Source organism: Typopeltis vanoorti, chromosome 9 (genome assembly GCF_054136105.1).
Source record: "Typopeltis vanoorti isolate ZY-2024b chromosome 9, IOZ_Tvanoo_1.0, whole genome shotgun sequence".
NCBI lineage: Eukaryota > Metazoa > Arthropoda > Arachnida > Uropygi > Thelyphonidae > Typopeltis > Typopeltis vanoorti.
In genome coordinates this window covers 104,970,372-104,996,704 of record NC_143557.1, presented here as the reverse complement: position 1 = coordinate 104,996,704, position 26,333 = coordinate 104,970,372, and the positions used below count along the sequence as shown (strand labels likewise).

The following is a 26,333-nucleotide window of genomic DNA, read 5'->3' as shown; positions in this document are numbered from 1 at the left end:
TCAACCTATACTCATCATGCTAATTTGCGAGTGCTTGTCATCTATTCTCTTGTGTAACTCTTGGATTGTAGCAGCAACCAATTACATTTTTAGTCTTGTTGATTTCTATCTTATGTACATACATACATATATTATTATTATTTATATTAATTATTTATTCATCATCATCATCATGTGTATCAAAGATTTAGGCCTAGCATTGCCTGTTCCGGCCTTAGAAGTTATCGTTGAATTGTTTAAGAGGACATCCTGGTTTTCTTTTTTCTAATGGCTTGTACTTTAAGGCTTGTTTTGGTAATCTTTCTGTTTTCATTCTTATTTATTAATTATTTATTCATTATTATTATTTATATATATATTTATATGTTATTATTATAATATTATTTATATATATATATTTATATGTTATTATTATAATATTATTTATATATATATTTATATGTTATTATTATAATATTATTTATATATATATAATAATGAATATATATATATACACAGTAAAACCCCGTTTTTACATTCCCGCAATTTACGTTTTCCTGCCATTTACGTCATTTTACGTTGGTCCCATTTTAAAGCCTATTCTTACGATATATTGTTTTCCCGCCATTAACAACTTGATGTGGACGTTATTTCCCTTGATTTGCGTGTCGGGGGGGGTGCAATACTGATTTTTGAATCGATTTCTGTTCCCAGCCGGTGTTGCTTTCGGTTGTAGTTTCGTTTCCGCCATCGACTTGCACGCTTACAGTAGTAATGTAGTGATGAGCGATACTGTGATTTTTCAATCACAATAAGAATTGATATTGCAGAATTTCTACTACGTAATTTAGCATGTTAAAGTTGCTTTCAAGTTGCAGTGGTGGATTATCCATGTTCGTAACATGGAGAAAAAAAGACAGAAAATGTATTTCGGTAGAAGAAAAGATGGCCATTCTGCAACGTGTAGATTGGCATGCCGGAACACATGTGCATTTAGCAAAAGATTTTGGACTCTCTGTGTCCATTTTGAACACAATAGTAAAAAAACAGGTCAAGCATTGAACTCAATGCAAAGCAATTTTGCGCTATGTCAAAAAAAAAAAAATGAAAAGCAAAAACAATCAACAATTAAAGATTTTTTTAAATAGATAAATGTAAGTAATTGCAAATTTATTTATTTTCAGTTATTAAATTTTGTAATCTAGTATGTAGACTCACATACTAGCAGTAAGTCATCTTTTAGCCCTTTTTAAATGTTTTTTTTACATTTCCTGCTATTTACACTTTTTTCCATCAGTTCCCTGAAAAGTGTAAAAAAAGGTGTTTTAATGTGTGTGTGTGTGTATATATATATATATATATATATATATATATATATATTCATTATTATTTATTTAGGTCCGTGCAGTTAGCCTAGTGGCTATGCCCTTCGTTACCATATGCCCGGGAAAGAGTGTCCTGGGCTCGATTCCCGTTGTTGACGTGAGGAGTTTAAGGATCTTTCTCAGACATAGCCAAGTTAGCCGGGCGTTGTGAGCAGGCAAACCAGCCCCATGAACACACCCACCACACGCTCGTGACAGGTACGACTTATAAGGGCTTAACATATCTCTGCAACAGGCCAGTAGGCCTAACACATAGAAAGGAGAAGAAGAAGTAGATTATTTATTTATATTCAGTATTTAATAGTTTAAAAATCACAAATTCATTCTTTAAGCATAAAGACTGCGATAAATATACTTGGTCAGCACGTGGTTCACAGACATTTATAGATTATGTAACAGCTAATAAAAAACTTGCAAAATTCATTCTAGATACAAGAGTATACCGAGGTTGTTAATTAGAAATAGACCACTTTCTTCTTGCTTCAAACCTAAGATTCCCACCCCAATGGTTATTGAGAAAAGCCCATTCATCTGAATAGGAAACCTTTTTTAAGATGTACCTTTTAAATCACCCTAGCATTAAATGGCTCTATAAAAAATAATTAATGAAAAAAAATAGAAAATATAAACTTAAGCTAAACTGTTGAGGAAGAATGGGAAAATATCAAAACAATTATAACAGACACAGCCAACGAATCACTGGGAAAAAGAAGAAATGGTGGAGAAGAAAGGGAATTAGAAAATGGGATGATCTGATTGCCCAAATTATTGAAGACAAAAGGAATGCTTTTAAAAAAATATTCAGCAACAAAATCTCAAGATGACTATATAGAATACAAGGGAAAAAGAGCAGTCGCTAGACAAGTTGTAAGAAATAAACACAGAGTCCTTGGACAACTGTCTCTGAACTTTAAACAGATAATACATGCCCACCCAAAACTTTTAAAATATTAAATAATTTAAATAGAGATCTAAGAGAAAGCACACATCCTTCACCCATCAATCACTGGCTAAGTTATTATAAAAACCTCTGGACTCATAATAAAGATTTTGAAACAATGAACTTCGATAATGAGACACTCCTGGATCCTATTTCAATAGACTAGTTAGAAACTACTCTAAAAAGTCGTAAAAACCATAAAACACCAGGTGAAGATGGGTTAAATATTGAATTAATCAAATATGCAGGCCTAAACCTCAAAATTCATTTTCTTAAACCAATAAGTAAAATATGGAATTGTGAACCTCCACCAAAAGACTAGCAAAAAGCAATAGTTATTCCTATACACAAAAAGGGTGATATTAATAAATGTGAAAATTATAGAGGAATTAGTCTCCTAAAATCTGGATATAAAATCTAGTAAAATTCTGAAAAATAGACTGTCCCAATTCTATGAAGATAAGATAAGAGAAGATTAGAATGGATTCAGGGGAGGCCACTCTTGTGCAGATGGATACTTTACGTTAAAAATTTTATTATAAAAACATAAAGAATACTGTGTGGAAACTCATTTAATTATTTTAAGGCATTTGACAGTTAACCGCATTAAACTTCTTGAAATATTAATACATGGTAGAGTTCCTCATCATCTAATTAAAGTGACCCATGATACATATACAGACAACATGATTACAGTAAAAGTTAATGGAATAATCTCTGATTGGGAACCTATAAACAGAGGAGTAAGGCAAGGCTGTAGCCTATCACCCATTCTCCTCACAATCTATATGAATTCTATAGTAAGACATTTGGAGGCTCACCGTACATTGGTTATATCCCAATTAAAAATGCACTAATATAGACACAATACTGTTTGCAGATGATCAGGCTCTACTTGCAACCTCTGAAACTGATCTGCATTTCTCTATCCATCATCTTAATCTAATAGTAAAAAAATTTAATATGGAAATTTCAAAAGAGAAAATAAAGGCACTTGCCTTTAAGGGAAGAGAACCAATAAGAAGTAAATTCTGTTTAGACAATACAGTTATAGATTAAGTCAACTCTTTCAAATACCTTGGATATCACCTAACCTCATCATCATCATCATGTACCCTCAAGGGGTGTACAGGATATGATAGTACTACATGAAAAATTTACATCATTACTAACTTCCTATCTACAATTTTCCTCCAAATCAGTCTGTTACTTGTCAGGACTCCAACATTACCAGATCTTTTATTTCTATCGTCTAAGGCACTTTGTACCGTATCAATCCACCTATATCTTGGTCCTCCTCTGGGTCGTTTTCCTGCCAACTTGGCAGAGAACACTTATTTTGCTAATCTTTCCTCACCCATTCTGTTTAAGTGATCATACCACCTGAGATTAGCTCTGCAAACACATTCCTGTGTCGGATCCTACTTCTTCTTAATCTGTACTCTGGATCCGACATGTTATTTATTATGATGTTCTTAACAAAATAGAAGGTTGCTAGTTTATTTCTAATTCAAATATAAAGAAAATTTATATTTAGAGACTGCGCCACTTTATATCTGAATTAGTTCAAGAATTGAAGATAAACCAATTCACAACTATCTCTCCTTTTCGGTGTTAATATTATAAATACTGGCTGAGAATATTAACTTACTTAATTTACCCGCTTTGGTTTGAATATTTTATGAATGGTGCAGTAAAAGAGATTCAGGCAAAATACAACTTTAGATAAACAAAAAGAAACATTTAATTTTAAAATCACAAATTTTACACTCAAATTCAAATCAGTAATTAAGTTATTATAATCACTTCAGCCTTTCTGATAATACTGTTATACAAACTCAGACAATGGTAAATTTGTCATCTCTAATACAGTCTTCTCACAGTTCCTTAAGTTCCAAAATACAATAAAATCACAGTAACACCGCTTTACAAGCAAACACTTTAAAATTTTCACTTCAGTTAATCTTCGCGATAGTTACTGTTAACATAAGGAAATTCTAGGATGAAACTCACACACATCTTTGGATAGGAATATTAATGGTTGGAATAATCTTACCAATCATCTTCTATCTTCATCAACTTATGCACATACACTTTTTACAACCGTAAACACTTTTAACAATAAATGGCACTCAAAATAATTCTTCTAAGTAATAACTTAATTAATCATCGGTCACAATACACACAAACAAACGTTGTTGCATAAGTACTACTGATCACTCATGAAATAAGGCAACACAATAATTCCTTAACTTTAGGTTTTATATGCACAGTTGTTCATTCCTCCGGCATTCAATTAATTCTTTAGGCTCTATAATTCCAAACACAGCTAACGGTAAACATCAACTTTACAGCCTCTAGTAACTTCGTGCTTTGCTTCAAGGTTCCGTATGTCCTTGAAAGGTCGGCAGCGAAATTATATCTCAACTCAAGTATTGCTAGTCTATTTAGTAGTCACTCAGCTGTCTTCTGTAGCTATAATTGTTATTCTACAATTTATTAGCCAACCGCCTCTCGACTAGTAGACTTTATTAGCTGCTTGAGTGCCTTGCCGACTCGCTATTATCGCACTGTGATTTCCGAATGCTCCGATTCCAACCTAATGCCAATCTCTCTCTAATAAATCTCTAATGCTCTCTTAATAAATAATTTCAGCTTTCATTGCTTTTTATATCCATTCTTCCTGCCTAAATTCTTCTCGTGATTTCTTTCTAAACTCTTTTCAATAAACTTCACGTGGTGTTCCAAAACGTGCTTGCTCACTTACATACGTTTCCATGACAACAAAACAAAATATAATAAAATTGAGCTATTACATAACGTTAAACTTTACAAACAGGAATAAATAGAGAATATTTACATTTCGAATAATGCGCAGTTAAATTATCAAATACAAGTTCTTATAATATTATCATCATCATCATCAAATTCCTGCCATGTACCCTCAAGGGGTATACAGGATATGATAGTACTACATGAAAAAAATTACATCATTATTAATTTCCTATCTACAATTTTCCTCCAAATCAGTCTGTTACTTGTCAAGACTCCAACATTATCAGATCTTATATTTCTATCGTCTAAAGCATTTTGTACCGTATCAATCCACCTATATCTTGTTCTTCCTCTGGGTCGTTTTGCTGCCAACCTGGCAGAGAACACTTGTTTTGCTAATCTTTCCTCGCCCATTCTGTTTAAGTGACCATACCACCTGAGATTAGCTCTGCTAACGCATTCCTGGATGCTGACAATGTCAAGTTCTTTCCTAATATCCTCGTTTTTAATATGATATTGCCATTGATGCCATCTGTTCATGCTTATAATCTTTCTCAGGACTCTCATATCTGTGGTCTCTAGTCTTTGGTCAAGTGTTTTACTTCCGACCCAGCTCTCAGATCCATAAGTTAAAACTGGTTTGAACACTGTCTTGTACACAGCTAATTTAGTGTTCCGACTGATTTCTCTCTTATTCCATATGAATTTATTCAATTGACTTCCTACCATACCAGCTTTGCTGATTCTGTTGTCTATTTCTATATTTAATTTACCATCTTCAGTAAAAATCGTGCCTAAATAGCTGAAATGTTTTACTTGTTCCACAGGTTCTCCATTCACAACACAGTTGACATTTTCAATGATTCTGCCTATTTTCATTGTCTTTTTATTGCTGACCTTCATACCATATCTATTACAACAGCTATTCAATTTAGTCAGAGAATCTTGCAGACTTGTAGCAGATTTATTCCGAAGTACAACATCATCCGCATAAAGCAAAGAGCTGACATTAACATCTCCAATTTTGATATCATGTTTAATACCATTTTTCCTTCATAATGTGATCCATATAGATAATGAATAACAGAGGGGATAATGTACATCCTTGTCTCACACCAGATTTAACATTAAACCATCTTCCTGTACTTCCTTCAATTCTAACTGCTGACTTACAACTCAAATAAAGACTAAGTATTGCTTGATATAATGCCCCATTGACACCATATAACTGAAGCGTATTGAATAGCTTCTCTCTTGGTACCTTGTCATATGTCTTTTCCAGATCGATAAAACTTAAATACAAATCTTTGTTATATTCCCATGCTTTCTCGACTATTTGTTGTAAAGTGAAGATCTGATCCTGACAGCCTCTATTTGGCCTGAATCCAGCTTGTTCTTCACCAAGCTTTTCTTCCACAATTCTTCTCAACCGTTTCTCAAGTATACTTGCATAGATCTTGCCAGGAACACTCAGTAGGGAAATACCTCTGTAATTCTCACATGCAGTTTTATTTCCCTTTTTATATAAATGGTACTATGAGAGCTCTACTCCAATCATCGGGAATTCGTCCCTCTGTCCAGGCTTTCTGAACTATGCAGTGCAGCCACTGTAAGACTCTTATACCACCATACTTCAGCATTTCTGGTCAAATATCATCTACTCCTGCCTTTCCACATTTCAAGCCTTTGATGGCTTTTTCTACTTCTAGTATGGATATGTATTCCTGACTGCATGCCTGGTCAGTGTTTTTTACCACTGTGCTGTCATCACTGCTTGTTTCATTTAGCAGTTTTTCAAAGTTATTACTCCATACTTCAAGGATATCTTTTTCTCCTGTTTTCATGTCACCTTTATCAACTCTAATTCCTTTTACAGCACTCTTTCCTCCATTCCTAAGCTTTTTCAACAACCTCCAGAATATTTTGCCACCTTCTTGATATTTATTTTCTATATTCATGGCAAAGTCCTCCGATGACTTTTGTTTAGCTAGTTTGACACAGTGTTTAGCATTCTTGCATTTGTCTCTATATTCTCTAAGAGCACAAGCTGACTTATTTGACAGGAACTTTTGATATGCTTTCTTCTTTTCCTTCACTGCCTCTTTAACTTCCTATGTCCACCAGGGAGTTCTGATTTTTTTATCCTTACAGACAACCTCACCACATGCCTCTCTGGCAGAATCAATCAATGTTTTCTTCAGAGTTTGCCACTGAATCTCTAAGGTTTGATTCCTGTTCTCAAACTCTTTCATTTTTTCTTCAATAATCTTTGTGTATTTTAGCCTACAGTTCACATCTGAGAGCTGCTCAACTTTTATTCGCTTTAGAACTTTCTTACATGTTATTCTTTTCAATATGAAATTCAATTTTATCTTGCTCAAGACTAAATAGTGATCACTTCCAATTTCAAATCCTCCGTACACTCTGGTGTCCTTCACCAGGGAGAAAACATCACTATCAACAATAATATAGTCATTGAGACTTTTCTTATTCCTAGCCTCTTCTCTCCATGTGAATTTGTGCACATTTTTATGTTGGAACATGGTGTTAGTAATAACCAGTCCATGTCCTGAGCAGAAATCCAACAGATAATTGCCATTATTATTAGCTTTGCTCTTTTCTCCAAATTTTCCCAAAATATTTTTGTATGTCTCACAATCATTTCCTACTCTGCTATTTAGATCCCCAACAAGGACCAGCTTTTCATTTTTCATTGTGTCAGTTGCTTTTTCTAAAGCCTCAAAAAATTCCTCCACTTCTACCTTAGTAGAACCTTCTTTGGGACCATAGGCACAAATAAGTCTCATTGTCCAGTTCCCCATTCTCATATTTGCCCACATTACTCTACTTGAGACTGACTGCCATTCAAGAAGATTAGCCTCATATTTTGTGTTGAATACTATGGCTACTCCTTCTTTTCCTTGATTGTCATTGCCTGAATATAACATTTTGTATTTATTGCTCAGAAAGATCTCACCAGTTTTGGTCTTTTTTGTTTCAGTCACTCCTATTATGTCGATCTGGTACTTATCTAATTCCTCAGCTAGCTCCATTTCTTTGCCATTCAGGCTTACGTTGATAGTACCGATCTTTAACTCTGGTGATGTTGAGTTGGGGTTTATTTTCAGATTTGTTCCAGTAGCTGACTTTTCGCTGTTCGCCCTGGTTCCCTGGCGAAAACAACGGGGGCCTTGTTTAACCGGACGACGCCCCAGCTGGCATGAAATTTTGTCATGTTGTACCATCATTCTATATTTTGGTTTAACCAATAAGAATACAATTTGGTCGGCTAAATCCCAAATTGCCAGCCCATCCTCGTCCGTTCAGTATCCAAGTAGATACCCAACAGGGTGCACCACGAGAAGGTGAGGATTGGACATTAGGTCAGAAGCCCTGGTCGGTTCTCCGCATTCCTTTAAAGGCTATGTGGAGGTCTCCTCTCAGTTATACAGCTTTGACCCTTAAGCACCCCCTTATAAAATTTAACATAGTAATAATTAAAATAGATTAATAATATTTAACACAGTCTTTTCATTATTAATACATATATCTTTGAATAATTAATTAAATATTAGACAAAATTACAGTAGTTATATGAATATTAAATTATAAACAAGTGATTTACATTAAATAATATTTACAAATGTAGCCTTTGCCATACTCTCCTCAGAATCCAATACCTGGATGCTGACAATGTCAAGTTCTTTCCTGATATTCTCGTTTTTAATATGATATTGCCATTGATGCCATCTGTTCACACCTCTAATATTTCTCAGGACTCTCATATCTGCGGTCTCTAGTCTTTGGTCAAGTGTTTTACTTCTGACCCAGCTCTCAGATCTATAAGATATAACTGGTTTGAACACTGTCTTGTATACAGCTAATTTAGTGGTCCGACTAATTTCTCTCTTATTCCATATGAATTTATTCAATTCACTTCCTACCATACCAGCTTTGTTGATTCTGTTGTCTATTTCCATATTTATTTTACCATCTTCACTAAAAATTGTGCCTAAGTAGCTGAAATGTTTTGCTTGTTCCACAGGTTCTCCATTCACAACACAGATGAAATTTTCAATGATTCTGCCTACTTTCATTGTCTTTGTCTTTTTATTGCTGACCTTCATACCATATCTATTACAACAGTTATTCAATTTAGTCCGAGAATCTTGCAGACTTGTAGCGGATTTATTGATAAGTATAACATCGTTCACATAAAGTAAAGAGCTGACATTAACATCTCCAATATCGATATCATGTTTAATACCACTTTCCTTCATAATGTGATCCACATTATGAAGGAAACTCTGGTGTGAGACAAGGATCACATAATGTGATCCTTGTCTCACACCAGATTTAACATTAAACCATCTTCCTGTAGTTCCTTTAATTCTAACTGCTGACTTACAACTCAAATAGACGAAGTATTGCTTGATATAATGCCCCATTGACGCCATATAACTGTAGCGTATTGAATAGCTTCTCTCTTGGCACATTCTCATATGCCTTTTCCAAATCGACAAAACTTAAATACAGATCTTTGTTATATTCCCACGATTTCTCCACTATTTGTCGTAAAGTGAAGTTCTGATCCTGACAGCCTCTATTTGACCTGAATCCAGCTTGTTCTTCACCAGGCTTTTCTTCCACAATTCTTCTCAACCGTTTCTCAAGTATACTTGCATATATCTTACCAGGAACTCTCAATAGGGATATACCTCTGTAATTCTCACATTCAGTTTTATTTCCTTTTTATATATAGGTACTATGAGAGCTCTACCCCAATCATTGGGAATTCGTCCCTCTGTCCAGGCATTCTGAACTATGCAGTGCAGCCACTGTAAGACTCTTATACCACCATACTTCAGCATTTCTGGTCGAATATCATCTACTCCTGCCTTTCCACATTTCAAGCCTTTGATGGTTTTTTCTAATTCAATCACCTAACCTACAGAGAAGAAAAAGACATAGAAATGAAAATTACAAATTTTAATAGAGCTTTAATTATTATAAATCAAGTTTTTAAACCTTTGAGATGAGAGAAGAATAACTGCAGCAGAAATGAGATTTATGAGGCGAACCACAGGAATTTCTTGTTACATCATAAAAGAAATGAAAAAATCACGGAAGAAATGAATGAACAACGAATAATAGAATATATCCACAACTATAGATGGAAATGGAAACAGCAGATTCGAAGAATGGACGCTAGTAGAATCACTAAACAAATTCTTGAATACAAATCCGTGGGGAAGAGATCAGTTAGAAGACAATATAAAATATGGAATGAGACTGCAACAGGCCCCAAGGCCTAATACAAGATAGGAAGCTGATAATAATGATTATTATTATGAGTATACGTGCACCTCCATGGAGTCCAAGGACTCATTCATCTTGGGAGACCCTCTCCTTGAACCCATTAACAGACAAAAGCATTCACAACTCATTCTGGCAACCTGTTCTGCTCATTTGCAACTCTCCAAGCAAAAAAATTTAGTCCTCACACCTGTACTAACCATATCTTTATTCAACTTTCAGGGATGGCCTCGTCCCCTCTAGCCAAGTGCTGAAACCCTTTAAGCAACTTAAATGTTTCTGTCATATCCCCTCTTTTCCTCCTATCAACCAACTTCTGCAATCCAGACATCCTCAATCTATCCTCATATGGAATATTCCACAGACCACTGACCATTTTGATCACTTACCTCTGAATCTTCTCCATCGCTTCCTCATTCCCAAGAAACCCATGTGACTAGACTTGAGCACAGTAATCCAGATGTGATGTATCAAGGCCTTATAAAGAGCAATAATAACTTCCTTATCTCTACTTGTTAGTGTTTTTGTTCTTCAATAGCTAAGTACAGGTATTCCTTGCTTAACGTGGTGAAATTAATTTCGGCAGTCCCTTGATATATGCAGCAAGAGTTTTGATTAACGCGCCTTTAACCCTGTGGAGCTCGCAGCTGATCTGACAGATACATGCAAAATGTTTAATATAAATATTCTTACACAATTCAGTGTATAGCTTGGAGATCATGAGTAGCTGTCCATTCTTATGTTACGAGTGATATTCCGCACTGTTTTTTGCTGTCAGTTTGGTTTAACACATGTTATACTGTAAAGGTTTATGATATTTGACAGTAAATTGTATCTGAGAAATACCATGACCTCCGATGTCAGTATAGTATGGTTTAGTTTTTTTCTTATTATTATTCTTTGTTCAATAATTTCTAGATTGTAACTGAAAATAAATAAACCATCATGTACAGGGTGTCCCAAAATTCACGCAAGAAGTAATTTTGATAGAAAACACAGGTTTTTAATTAAAAATTGTAATTTCTTATTGATTCATAAAGTATACAGTATAGGGTTATGCATGGAATAGCATATCGGGTAAATGGCCTCCACGGCTTTGCTGGCACATACGCTCTCTTTTGTTGAAATTTTCCATGACCGTTTTGCATAAATGTGGCTGAATTTCGTTGATACAGCTCTCAATTTCCTCCTTCAAGGCGTGGGTGGTTGTGGGCTTGTTGGCATAAACCTTAGACTTCAAAAAACCCCAAAGAAAAAAGTCCAACGGCGTTACGTCACATGATCTGAGCGACCAATTCTGATCACCAAAACGGGAATTACACACCAGGAAATGACTCATGCAGTAATTGAATTGTTTCTTGGGCTGTATGGCATGTGGCATCGTCTTGTTGAAACCACATGTTGTCCACATCCATGTCTTGCAATTAAGGCACAAAAAACTGGATTATCATGTCATAAACCTTAGACTTCAAAAAACCCCAAAGAAAAAATTCCAACAGCATTATGTCACATGATCTGAGCGACCAATTCTGATCACCAAAACGGGAAATTACACACCAGGAAATGACTCATGCAGTAATTGAATTGTTTCTCGGGCTGTATGGCATGTGGCATCGTCTTGTTGAAACCACATGTCGTCCACATCCATATCTTGCAATTTAGGCACAAAAAACTGGATTATCATGTCGCGATAGCGAGCACCATTAACTGTTATTGCCTTACCAGCCGCATTTTCGAAGAAGAATGGACCGATGATGCCTCCAGCCCAAAATCCACACCAAACAGTGACATGTTGTGGTTGCATTTGTTTCTCAACAATCACTCGTAGATTTTCTGAACCCCAAATGCGACGATTTTGTCGATTAACGAAGCCATCAAGATGAAAATGAACCTCATCGCTGAAGATGATTTTGTTCGAAAAATAAGCATCCACTTGTTGTTGTTCCATAATCCATTCAACGAACTCTCTTCACTGTGTGTGCTTTATTTTTAAGAACCCTGAACCGTCAGCTGTCACGCTGTCTTTTTTTTCTCGTTGGCAACACTTTACCGCACAAATAGCGCTAAATTTAAATCTTGCGTGAATTTTCGGACACCCCGTATTACTGAAATAGAGAGCCAAAGGCTTATTTATCATACATGTCCACTAGGAGATGAGCTTTACATTATGGAAAATACTAAGGAAAGTGATCTGGAGCTTACTTCATCTTTACTACAAGTTGCCCATAAAGTTGCTTATGCTTACATCTGCTGAAACTTTTAGTTTCTATATAATCGGCTTGAGACTCTTGTAGTTTCTATATTCGGCTATGAAATGTTTGATTCAAAATCCACTTAATTTGTATCATCATGTATTATATTTGCAGTGTGTTTTATTGCTTGTTTGCCGAGGTCTGGAGAGTCATTTTGCTTGTTATCGTAGAAAAAAACTAAAACTGTTCAAACGATTCTTGATAACTTCTTTTGATAAAAAAAATTGCAGTAAGTAATGTAGGTAGAAGCATTTATTAAACATTTACTTTGCATTAATTTTTTATCTTTCCTAAAAGAGTACCATATAAAATGAATTATTAATACAGTAATCGATCATGGCCGAATTGTAATTTTTACCATTGATTATTAGATTTGATTAACATGATTTTGATATGCATGGTAACATCGAGGGACTAATTAACCACGTTAATCGAGGGATACCTGTAATCTTATGGGCTACCTCAGCAATATGACCTCTAAACTTTTAACTCTATATACTACCACCACCCCTAAATCTCTTGCTTCATTTATTTCCTGGAGTACATTTCCATCAGTGTGGTACGCAGCTTGTAATCTGTTTATCCCAAAATGCATAACTTTTCATTTCTCCACATTTAAATGATACTCATTATCTTTTGTCCATATTGACAGCCTTTAAATTGTCCCGCAAGCTCTCCACATCGTCTTGATTAACTATTACTTTACCTAATTTTGCATCATAAATAAACAACTGAATATTTCCTTTCAGGTTATTTCTTGTATCATTTTATATAAAAATTAAAACAGTTCAGTGCTAGGACCACTACAATCCAGCGCTAGTCACCTGTGTTTGCCTTGATTCTACCCCTCCATATACCACTTTTTGATATATGTCCAGCAGCCATTCTCTTATCCATAACCAGTGTCACATTCATTTCCATTTGTTCTAATTTATGTATTCTTTGCAAAATCCAGCAGAATCATCATGCAGCTATTTACTTTATCCAACTCAGCTGTTACTCTTATAAAAAGTTAGTAAATTCCTTACCCTTTATGACTGACCCTTCACAAAGCCATGTTGCCCCTCATGCAGTATCATAGTTTTTTCCACCCATTCTTGAATTCTTGAATTTTTCTTTTTCCTCTTGGAGTTCTACCAGAGCTGAGACTTAAAGAGTCCAATCAGAGGCATTGTTAGTTCCCTTGCACATTCTCGCAAAACCTGTATTGATATCCTATCCAATCCCACAACTATATTTACATTGAGATTCTGCAGTATCCTAAGAACTTCCAATTCATTGTTCCCACATCAGTGTCTGTCACATGTGTTATAGCAGTAACCACACTTGGATTTGCAAAGTAGTCACTTGTTAACTCAACTATTTTATCTGCTTCTGTCACCTTGTGACAATCATCACTCATCAAGGTTAATCTTCCATAGTCATTCTTCCTCTTACTTGCTAAGTAACGAAAGAACTCTTTGGGATTTCCTTTGGCCTGTTTAGAATCTTCTCATAATCTGATTTTGCCATTCTGGTCACTTTTTACTTATATACCCTCCACAGCATTTTCTTCTTCTTTTGCAGCTCATGCTTAATGATATTATTCATCCCTTGAATTCCTGCTTGATTAACCCTCCTTATCTTAGGTATACAATTTAATATTGCTTCCTCTAGATCAGTGCTTCCCATACCGTGGGCCGTGACCCCCTTGGGGAGCGTAGGTTTTGTTGAGGAAGGGGGGCGTGAAATAATGAAAACAAATTAAAAATGTTTTAAGACTAAGTAGATCTTTTTTTATCTTAAAAGAAACTTATTTAATTTTTATTATTTATTATTTCTTTTTTGTTATTTTTAATATTTTAATGGAAAAAAATCACACATTGGTGTGGGTTCACAAATTTTGCTTCCTGCATATTTTGGCACTTAATGAATATTAGTAAATATATGCTTATTCATATAAGTTCCATTTCAAAGCAGAAATCTGCATTGGAGTTTCAAATATTTCATCTGATATTGACTTATTGACCATCACATTAAATTGTTATTAAACTTCTTTTATTTTTTAATTCTTTCTTTATTACTAATTGTTTTATGTGCTTGTACTGCAAATATACAATAACAATATAGTGGTGCCTTGGTTAACGATGAGTGGCTGTAAGAAAAAATCTCTTGGTTAACGACTCTCAATTATGTGAACCTCTAAAAATGGAATTTTCCGATCGCACTCAACCACGTGCGGGAAGACATTGTTGAATAAAGAACAGCCACGCAGCATAGCTGTGAAGCTTAGATATGTTTGACCCATCATAGCCAGCTGTTTACGTTTTCCGTTTATTGTGTCTTTTCTTGTAGTGTACTGTGCTTTATTTTAAAATTTGTGGTTATAAATACGTTTTTCAGGGGACCCTGTAACCCCTAGAGAGCGCGTCCCCTGGGTGGCGGATAGGGGAGCCCACCATGTGTGTGTGTGTGTGTACATGCGCATGCGTGTGTGTGTATATATATATATGGTGGGGTGGTCCGAATATACTGAATAAGGACTCGTGGACCAACAGGGCCATAAGGGGCAATCATCTTGATTGTAAGGGAAGCGGCACTCCCATGGACCCCTAGCTGGATTTATCCTCTCCTTCTTCTACTTTGAGGAAGATCCACTTACTTTAATCTTTCCTATAAGGCCTTATCAGCCAACTCTTCTTACTTTATGACCCTTATGCTATTAGAGTACTCGAGGGCCATGGGGTCTTTTCATTTCTGGCCTTACAACTATGCCCTCTCTATAAACCTTACTATATTTCTTCTATAATCTACTCTTTCCCCTTCATTATACCCTATTCCTCCTATGGGTTTAAATTTGGAAGATAGCTAGTTCAGAAGCCTTAAGGTAGCAGCCCTACCACTGAATTATTCCATCGTCAAGCTAGTCCCCTGACATGGAGAACATAATCCTACTTGTAAGCTGACAGAAAAAGATAATCGGATTGAATCTATAGGAAACGACCCTGGAATGGAAAAGGGAAAACGAAAATGGAAACGACAAAATATAATACACATAGCAAACTGGAATGTAAGAGGAATAGCATATAAAGAAATAGAATTAGACCAATTACTAAATGAAAGAAATTTTAAAATAGCAGTAATCACTGAAACAAAAAAGAAATTAAAAGGAACTATGAGAACTGAAAATTAATGTGATATACAGTGGAGTTGACAGAGACCAAAGAGCACAAGCAGGAGTCATGATTTGGATACATAACTCCCTTTCAAAATAGTTAAAACATTATAAATTATGGAATGAAAGAATAATAGAAGCTAGAATAAAAATACATAGAGGCTATTTAACAATAATTGGTTTATATGCCACACAAGAAGGAAGAGAACAGGATAATATTGATTTTTATAATCAGCTACAAAACATATATAATAAAATAAATAAAAATGACTACATAATTTTAGCAGGAGACTTAAATGCAAGAATTGGAAACACTAAAATTAATAATAATATAGGAATACATGGAGAACACACTCTAAACAGAAATGGTAAAAAATTGATTGACTTTGTAGTTTATAATAACCTAAAAATAATGAAGTCCTTCTATAAACATAAAGACATATATAAATATACTTGGGCAGCAAGAGGATGGAAATCAATATTAGATTACTTCATATTAAATGAAAAGACATCAAAATTTTCACTAGATGTTAGAGTTCACTGAGGATATGAAATAAGCAGTGACCACTTGTTAAAATAAAATTAAGATTACCACCTAAATGGCTACAAGTAACAAGAACAGAAAGAAAAATTGAAACATTTGTTTATAAAACTAGACTATTGAATGACACAAATGTACAATGGCTATATGAACAAAGAATTAACCAATATCTAGATAAAATAAAACAAAATGAAGAAATAGAAATAGAATGGCTTAATATAAAAAAGATACTAAATGCAGCAGCAAATGAAAGCTTAGGAAAGATCAAAAAATTCAGTAAAAGAAAAAACTGAAGATCTGGGATGATACAATCAAAGAAATAATCAAAAAGAAAAAAGAAGCCTATCACAAATGGTTAAGCAGTAAAAGATTAGAAGATGAAATAGAATATAAAAGAATAAGAGCCATAGCTAAAAGAGAAGTCAGAAAAAGACATAGAACATCATGGAATACATTTGTTTCTAATTTAGAACATGATTTATATAAAATAAGACCCAATGTATATAAGATTTTGAAACACCTAAATGCAGATACCAAAGAAAACATAAAATTAAACACTGAATTAAAATTAGAAGAATTTCTAAATTACTACACAGAACTGTGGACAGACAAATATTTTAAAAAAGACAACTGGCAAACAATTAACGAAAATGAAAAGGAAATAACTGAAGAAGAATTAGAAATCAGCATGAAAGAAACAAGAAACGGAAAATCACCTGGAGAAGATAAGCTAGGTTCAGAACTATATAAATCCGCAGGAACAAGATTCAAAAAAAGACTCTTACTATTTTTAAATAAAATTTACTCAACTGGTATCCCCCCCAGTAGAATGGAAAAAAGCAATTGTGATTCCTATCTTTAAGAAAGGTAATAGAGATGACCCTAAAAACTATAGTGGTATCAGTATACTAAATTCCTGTTACAAAATATATAGCAGAATCTTAAATAACAAACTAATGAAATATTCCGAAAACTTTATTCTAGAGGTATAGAATGGATTTAGAAAAGGACGATCATGTATAGACCCAGCCTTTTGCCTAAAATTAATAGTAGCGAAAAGAAGAGAATATAATTTGGAAACACATATTGCATTTATTGACTTTGACAAAGCATTTGACAAAGTTAAAAGAAACATATTATTTAACATATTAAAAGAAAAACAACTACCAAATAATATCCTAAAAGTTATCACAAGTATATATGAAAATAATCAAATACAAATAAGATTAAATCACGAGCTATCATATACAAGAGAGATAAACCAAGGGGTCCAACAGGGATGTCCCCTCTCAGCAACCCTTTTTAATATCTACTTAAATGAAATAATAATAAAATGGAGTAAAAATTTACGCCAAGGAATTAAACTTTCACCTACAGTTAACTTAAACACTCTCCTCTTTGCAGAAAGCTATTTTAAATCTAAATGAGATATCCAAAGATTATGGTATGATAATATCAACAGAAAAATCAAAAACTATGGCCTTTAAAGGACAAGATCCTGCAAGAACTAAAATAGTAATAGATAACAAGATCTTAGAACAGGTGAATTCATTTAACTACCTAGGATGTATGATCACATATGAAAAAGATATAAACTTAAAAATTGCAAAATATTTAAAAATAACAGGTGTAATTAACTCTAGATTTAAACCAAACCTAGTTCAAAAACAAACCAGGCTAAAAGTATACAATACATTAGCCTTACCGGTCTTAATGTATGGAAGTGAAATCTGGACAATAAAACAAAAAGACAAACAAAGATTAACAACAGCAGAAATGAAGTTTATGAGAAAAACTGCAAAGTATACCCTATTTGATGACAAAAGAAATGAAGATATTATGAAAGAATTAAACCAAGAACCAGTAATAGAAAAAATTAAAAAATATAAACATAAATGGATGGAACACGTTCAAAGAATGAAAACAGAAAGATTACCAAAACAAGCCTTAAAGTACAAGCCATTAGGAAAAAGAAAACCAGGACGTACTCTTAAACGATTCAATGATGACTTCTAAGGCCGGAACAGGCCATGCTAGGCCTAAATCCTTGATACGTATGAAGATGATGATGATGAAATGCATTTTATGATTGAAAATGAGTATTTAAGCATTTATTTTTTATGTTTTGGTTCATTTGGTCTATTTGGTTCATATAGACAATAACTCGGTGGGTGCGTGTCACTATTTGTTCGCCATCAAAAAGCAAAATCAAATCTCATCTGTATAATAATCGTATCTATAAGCTGCTAATCAGTGTATGTCACAGTATGTGCTGTATCTAATATCGTCATCTTACAAGCAAAATGCACTAAGTCAAAAATTGCAGTTTTCGAATTTAACTGTTAACTTTTATTTCAAAAAGGTTTTTTTTTTTTTTGAACTTTTACTTTTATTTTTTGGTGACGATATGTTCTTTGTATCCCTTGTCTTAGTGTTGTACAATTTGTAATAATACCGTATTTTGCGTATCTTTTTTTTTATGGAGTGAATTTTTTTACCATGTGACAAAATGGGTCCCAAAAAGAAAGCTAGTGAGGGGGAAAAAAAAAAACAGAAAAATTTTCTCTATTCAACAGAAGAAAGAAATAATAGCAAAATATCATGAAGGTGTGAAAGTTATGCAGCTAGCTCAAATATGTGAAACCAGTCATTCTACAATATCAACCATTTTGGCTAAGAAAGAAGAACTTATGGTAGCTAAGGTTGCTAAGGGAACTTCAAGGTTGAATGTCAGAGGGCTTCTTTTTGAGCAAATGGAAAATCTATTACTAATTTGGATCAAAGAAAGAGAAATGGTGGGCATTACTACATCTCAGAATGCAATCTGTCCGAAAGCTAGACAGATTTATCAAGATTTGAAAAAGAAGGCTTTGGGATCAAGTTCTGAGGTAGATGATGATGATTTCAAAGGTAGCAGAGGTTGGTTTGACAACTGTAAAAAAAGAACAGGATTTCATAGTGTGGTCAGACACGGAGAGGCAGCTAGTGCTGACAAAGCAGCAGCAGATAAATTTGTCAATAGCTTTACAAGTATTATAGAAGAAGGAGAATACCTACCTCAACAAGTCTTCAATTGTGATGGGACTGGGTTATTTTGGAAGAAAATGCCCAACAGGACATTTATCACAAAAGAAGAAAAAACACTTCCTGGGCTTAAACCAATGAATGATAAGTTAACATTGCTTTTATCAGCAAATGCAAGTGAAGACCGCAAGGTAAAACCAATGTTAATCTACCACTTAGAGAATCCCCGAGCATTCAAAAAGTTCAATGTCTCTAAATCCAATCTCGGTGTTTTGTGGAAGTCTAACAGCAAAGCCTGGGTCACAAGAATAGAATTTAGAGACTGGATTCACGAAGTGTTTGGACCAACTGTCAAAGCCTATCTTGAGCAAAACAATCTGCCTCTGAAAGCCATTTTAACCTTAGATAATGCACCTGGCCATCCAACAGGCATACAAGAAGAGCCACCAGAGGAATTAGATTTTATCAAAGTGATTTTTCTTCCTCCCAAAACTACATCTCTGATTCAACCTATGAATCAGCTGATAATTGCAAATTTTAAAAAACTTTACACAAGGGCACTTTTTACCAGGTGCTTTGAAATGTGTGAGGCTACGAACATAACCCTAAGAAAATTTTGGAAGGAAGAATTCAACATTGTCATAGCAATTAGGCTAATTGTAAAGGCTTGGCAAGAAGTAACAATGAAATGTCTCAAAGCAGCATGGAGGAAACTGTGTCCTTCCTTTGGTAATGAAGAAACTTCAGATGAAGGACACAAATTGGTAAAGGATATTGTGGCAACTGCTTATGATCTTAACTTGGAAGTAGAGGAAGAAGATGTTGAAGAATTATTGGAGATGCATGACCGAGAAAACTGACTACTGACGAGCTAAAAGAACTTTTCAAGCAGCAATGTGAAGAAAAGGAAATGGAAATTTCATCTGAAGATGAGGATGGAGAGAAAGAACAAATTACGACTGCTGAAATCAAAAATGTTTTGGCAAGGTGGGAGGAAGTTCAAAATGTTGTTATGAAATGGAATCAAAATCTGAGGTTATCAGAACTGCAGATCTATTTAATGAAAAGTCCATGCAGTTTCTCAGAAACATTTTAAGAAAGAGGCAGAAGCAAACAACCGTAGACATGTTTTATACAGGTCCATTTGTCAAAAAACTCCAAAGTGAGCCCAATTGTCCTTCTGGTGAAGATTGATATTTAAAACCTGTTTTTATGAACAATTCATATGTTAATTTTTTTGTAGCAAATACATATACTATATAATAAATAAATGATATTTACCATATTTTTATGACATTTTAAATGAGTTTTATCTGTATTTTTAATATGTACTATGGTTGTGGGGAGGAGCCGGAACAAATTAATTGATTTTCAATTAAATATTATGGGGAATCGTGCCTTGGTCGTTAACCAAGGAACCACTGTATATCTATCTATATAAAAATATGAGATTAATGTCATCATCATCATCATCAAATTCCTGCCATGTACCCTCAAGGGGTGTACAGGATATGATAGTACTACATGAAAAAAATTACATCATTATTAATTTCCTATCTACAATTTTCCTCCAAATCAGTCTGTTACTTGTCGAGACTCTAACATTATCAGATCTTATATTTCTATCGTCTAAAGCACTTTGTACTGTATCCATCCACCTATATCTTGGTCTTCCTCTGGGTCGTTTTGCTGCCAACCTGGCAGAGAACACTTGTTTTGCTAATCTTTCCTCGCCCATTCTGTTTAAGTGACCATACCACCTGAGATTAGCTCTGCTAACGCATTCCTGGATGCTGATAATGTCAAGTTCTTTCCTAATATCCTCGTTTTTAATATGATATTGCCATTGATGCTATCTGTTCATGCCTATAATCTTTCTCAGGACTCTCATATCTGTGGTCTCTAGTCTTTGGTCAAGTGTTTTACTTCCGACCCAGCTCTCAGATCCATAAGTTAAAACTGGTTTGAACACTGTCTTGTATACAGCTAATTTAGTGTTCCGACTAATTTCTCTCTTATTCCATATGAATTTATTCAATTGACTTCCCACCATACCAGCTTTGCTGATTCTGTTGTCTATTTCTATATTTAATTTACCGTCTTCAGTAAAAATCGTGCCTAAATAGCTGAAATGTTTTACTTGTTCCAAAGGTTCTCCATTCACAACACAGTTGACATTTTCAATGATTCTGCCTATTTTCATTGTCTTTGTCTTTTTATTGCTGACCTTCATACCATATCTATTACAACAGTTATTCAATTTAGTCAGAGAATCTTGCAGACAATTTGTAGCAGATTTATTAGAAGTGTAACATCATTCGCATAAAGCAAAGAGCTGACATTAACATTTCCAATTTTGATATCATGTTTAATACCACTTTCCTTCATAATGTGATCCATATAGATAATGAATAACAGAGGGGATAATGTACATCCTTGTCTCACACCAGATTTAACATTAAACCATCTTCTACTTCCTTCAATTCTAACTGCTGACTTACAACTCAAATGAAGACTAAGTATTGCTTGATATAATGCCCCATTTACACCATATAACTGCAGCGTATTGAATAGCTTCTCTCTTGGCACCTTGTCATATGCCTTTTCCAGATCGACGAAACTTAAATACAGATCTTTGTTATATTTCCACGATTTCTCCACTATTTGTCGTAAAGTGAAGTTCTGATCCTGACAGCCTCTATTTGACCTGAATCCAGCTTGTTCTTCACCACGCTTTTCTTCCACAATTCTTCTCAACCGTTTCTCAGGTATACTTGCATATATCCTACCAGGAACACTCAGTAGGGAAATACCTCTGTAATTCTCACATGCAGTTTTATTTCCCTTTTTATATATGGGTACTATGAGAGCTCTACTCCAATCATCGGGAATTTGTCCCTCTGTCCAGGCTTTCTGAACTATGCAGTGCAGCCACTGTAAGACCTTTATACCACCATACTTCAGCATTTCTGGTCGAATATCATCTACTCCTGCTGTCTTTCCACATTTCAAGCCTTTGATGGCTTTTTCTACTTCAAGTATGGATATGTATTCCTGACGGCATGCCTGGTCAGTGTTTTTTACCACTGTGTTGTCATCACTGCTTGTTTCATTTAGCAGTTTTTCAAAGTAATTACTCCATACTTCAAGGATATCTTTTTCTCCCGTTTTCATGTCTCCTTTATCATCTCTAATTCCTTTTACAGCACTCTTTCCTCCATTCATAAGCTTCTTCAACAACCTCCAGAATATTTTGCCACCTTCTTGATATTTATTTTCTATATTCTTGCCAAAGTCTTCCAATGACTTTTGTTTAGCTAGTTTTACACAGTGTTTAGCATTCTTGCATTTGTCTCTATATTCTCTAAGACACAAGCTGATTTATTTGACAGGAACTTTTGGTATGCTTTCTTCTTTTCCTTCACTGCCTCTTTAACTTCCTGTGTCCACCAGGGAGTTCTGATTTTTTTATCCTTACAGATAACCTCACCACATGCCTCTCTGGCAGAATCAATCAATGTTTTCTTCAGAGTTTGCCACTGAATCTCCAAGGTTTGATTCCTGTTCTCAAACTCTTTCATTTTTTCTTCAATAATCTTTGTGTATTTTAGCCTACAATTCACATCTGAGAGCTGCTCAACTTTTATTTGCTTTAGAACTTTCTTACATGTTATTCTTTTCAATATGAAATTCAATTTTATCCTGCTCAAGACTAAATAGTGATCACTTCCAATTTCAAATCCTCCGTACACTCTGGTGTCCTGCACCAGGGAGAAAACATCACTATCAACAATAACATAGTCAATGAGACTTTTCTTATTCCTAGCCTCTTCTGTCCATGTGAATTTGTGCACATTTTTATGTTGGAACATGGTGTTAGTAATAACCAGTCCATGTCCTGAGCAGAAATCCAACAGATATTTGCCATTATTATTAGCTTTGCTCTTTTCTCCAAATTTTCCCAAAATATTTTTGTATGTTTCACAATCATTTCCTACTCTGCTATTTAGATCCCCCACAAGGACCAATTTTTCATTGTGTCAGTTGCTTTTTCTAAAGCCTCAAAAAATTCCTCCTTTCTACCTTAGTAGAACCTTCTGTGGGACCATAGGCACAAATAAGTCTCATTGTCCAGTTCCCCATTCTCATATTTGCCCACATTACTCTACTTGAGACTGACTGCCATTCAAGAAGATTAGCCTCGTATTTTGTGTTGAATACTATTGGCTACTCCTTCTTTTCCTTGATTATCATTGCCTAAATATAACATTTTGTATTTATTGCTCAGAAAGATCTCACCAGTTTTGGTCTTTTTTTTTTCAGTCACCCCTATTATGTCGATCTGGTACTTATCTAATTCCTCAGCTAGCTCCATTTCTTTGCCATTCAGGCTTCTTACGTTGATAGTACCGATCTTTAACTCTGGTGATGTTGAGTTGGGGTTTATTTTCAGATTTGTTCCAGTAGCTGACTTTTCGCTGTTCTCCCTGGTTCCCTGGCGAAAACAACAAGGGGTCTTGTTTAACCGGGCGACGCCCCAGCTGGCATGAGATTTTGTCATGTTGTACCATCATTCTATATTTTGGTTTAACCAATAAGAATACAATTTGGTCGGCTAAATCCCAAATTGCCAGCCCATCCTCGTCCGTTCAGTATCCAAGTAGATACCCAACAGGGTGCACCACGAGAAGGTGAGGATTGAACATTAGGTCAGAAGCCCTGGTCGGTTCTCCGCATTCCTTTAAAGGCTATGTGGAGGTCTCCTCTCAGTTATACAGCTTTGACCCTTAATGTGTCATGTCAGATGTGTATGTAAGATGCTAAAAATATAATATTTGCATTTGATTTTTGCAATATTTGCTATGTATGTTTTGTATTGAATGTAAATGCAATAAATATTATAATAATTTATGTCTATATTACAATTTTTTTCGAGGGGAGCCGTGAAATATTTTAATTTTTCCAAAGGGGGCCCTGACATCCAGAAGTTTGGGAAGCACTGCTCTAGATGACATTTTTCTCTCTTGCACCCCTGACATCTTTGTCTTGCATTGTCTTATGCCATAGCACAGATTTAAGCTTGTCATAATCACCTGCCTTATAGTTCCATATATACACCTTCTTGACAGAATATTTCTCAGAATATTTGTTTTGCAATTTCCCAAGTGAAGACTGCATGGTCATTTTCACCAGTCGGAGGCAATGTGACCACATTTTTGATGGATATCTCTTCTGATCCTGTGACAAGGACCAGTACTCTCACAACCCTAATCCCCTTTATCACATGCTGCTTCATATCTCTCATTAGGTGTATAAATTCCATTTTCTTCCTGCCATGTCATTTTTCTTCCTCGATCTGTACTAATTTGCCAATGCATGTCTTCCAGATCATCCATGGACCCCCCCCCCCAGCCTATAGCAACAACCAACTATATATTTTGTTTTACTGGCCTTGATCTCACACCAGACTGCTTTAAATGACCAGCCACCCTCCCACCTATCTCCTATTCAATATGTTTTGAATAGGAGATAGGTGGGATTGACTACCCTATTCAATATGTTTTCTTGAGAGAGACTAGATTCCACATTTGGTCATGCTCACACTCACTTGCCTCATTGGTGCTTTCACACATACTCACCTGCTTCCATCCTAATTGCTCAAGTTTTCCTGAATATGCACTTCAGCATTCTCGGTGAACAAAGCTCTCTGTAGATACCTAATGCCAAGCAATACCATTTAGATGTAGTTTGTCAGCATTATACAAATCTTTCTATCCATCAGACACAGACTATAGATCTACAAATCCTACATCATTCCTTCTGCACAACATATGTATTGATTCATTTGTCAGTGCCCTTCTCTTCAGTTTGCTTCTATGATAACGTGGCAGGAGACATACAATCTTCACCTTCTCGCTCTTCAGTTTTACTTCTAACAATTCCTTTACATCCTCCCTCATAGGGTGCTTCTTGCCTCTCAAATCATTTGTGCCAACCAAGACAATCAGTTCTTTTGCCTTATCTTTTTGCATCTGGATGGCATGACTATATTGTGAATTTTTGCACCAGGGAAAGTTTTGTTTCACTTTTATTAAGTATTCCCCTGATCATTGAGTCTCCATAGATAATTTTCTCCTTGCTTGTGTTTCTCATTTGTTTGCTTGGTCTTAATTATTACTTCTCAGTCCTGCTAATCTCTTGCTGTTGCTTCTGCAATATATATATACAGGGTGTTCGGGATAAATTTGACAGTTTCGTAAGGAAAAAGAAAATCTTCTTTGTATCTATTAAATTTAATGAATTGACAAAAAAACATTACAGGCAGAGTTAATTACAATACTATCAACAAGATTTACTCAAAATAACCACCATTAGCATCGATCACAGCTTCAATTCTGCTTCGGAACCTCGAACAAGCTGATGCTACAGTCTCCCTGGGAAGGGCCGCAAAAACTGTTTTAATTTTATCCATTAACTGGGCTTTTGTATTACTGGAAGTGCGATTGGTGTCTTTTTCAACTGCGCCCCATACAAAATAATCCATGGGGTTAAGGTCTGGGGAGTTTGGAGGCCAAACATTTGGACTGGTGAAGTCGTAGAAATTTTCAGACAACCATTTTTGACTTTTCCCAGAGGTGTGGCAAGGGGCCGAATCCTGCTGCCATACATACGGCCTACCATTGGCTACCCTTGTTATCCAGGGCTTGACTACAGTTAGCAACTCCATGAACAAAGCCCGAATTCCAATGCCAGGGTTCTTCAACACCTGTTCCTGCAGATTTGCGAGGAATTCTGCTGTACGAACGCAATCAGATCGTCTGCTAGGGATCTTTCTTCTTGCTACATCCTCGTAGTCACCATTGCAAGTCTCTAGTTCATGCCTGATTGTTTTTACTGTTTTCAGGGAGCATTGGGCAGCAGTCGTAATATCCTTATTTTGATGGCGGGCACGAATCATCATGATACA

The 26,333-nt window shown here is 35.1% G+C and overlaps 1 protein-coding gene across 1 annotated transcript in view; it reads left to right on the top strand.

Annotated features, from left to right (window-relative positions):
* mus101 (mutagen-sensitive 101) overlaps nucleotides 1-26,333 on the top strand; it is a 57,905-nt gene that overhangs the window by 5,797 nt on the left and 25,775 nt on the right.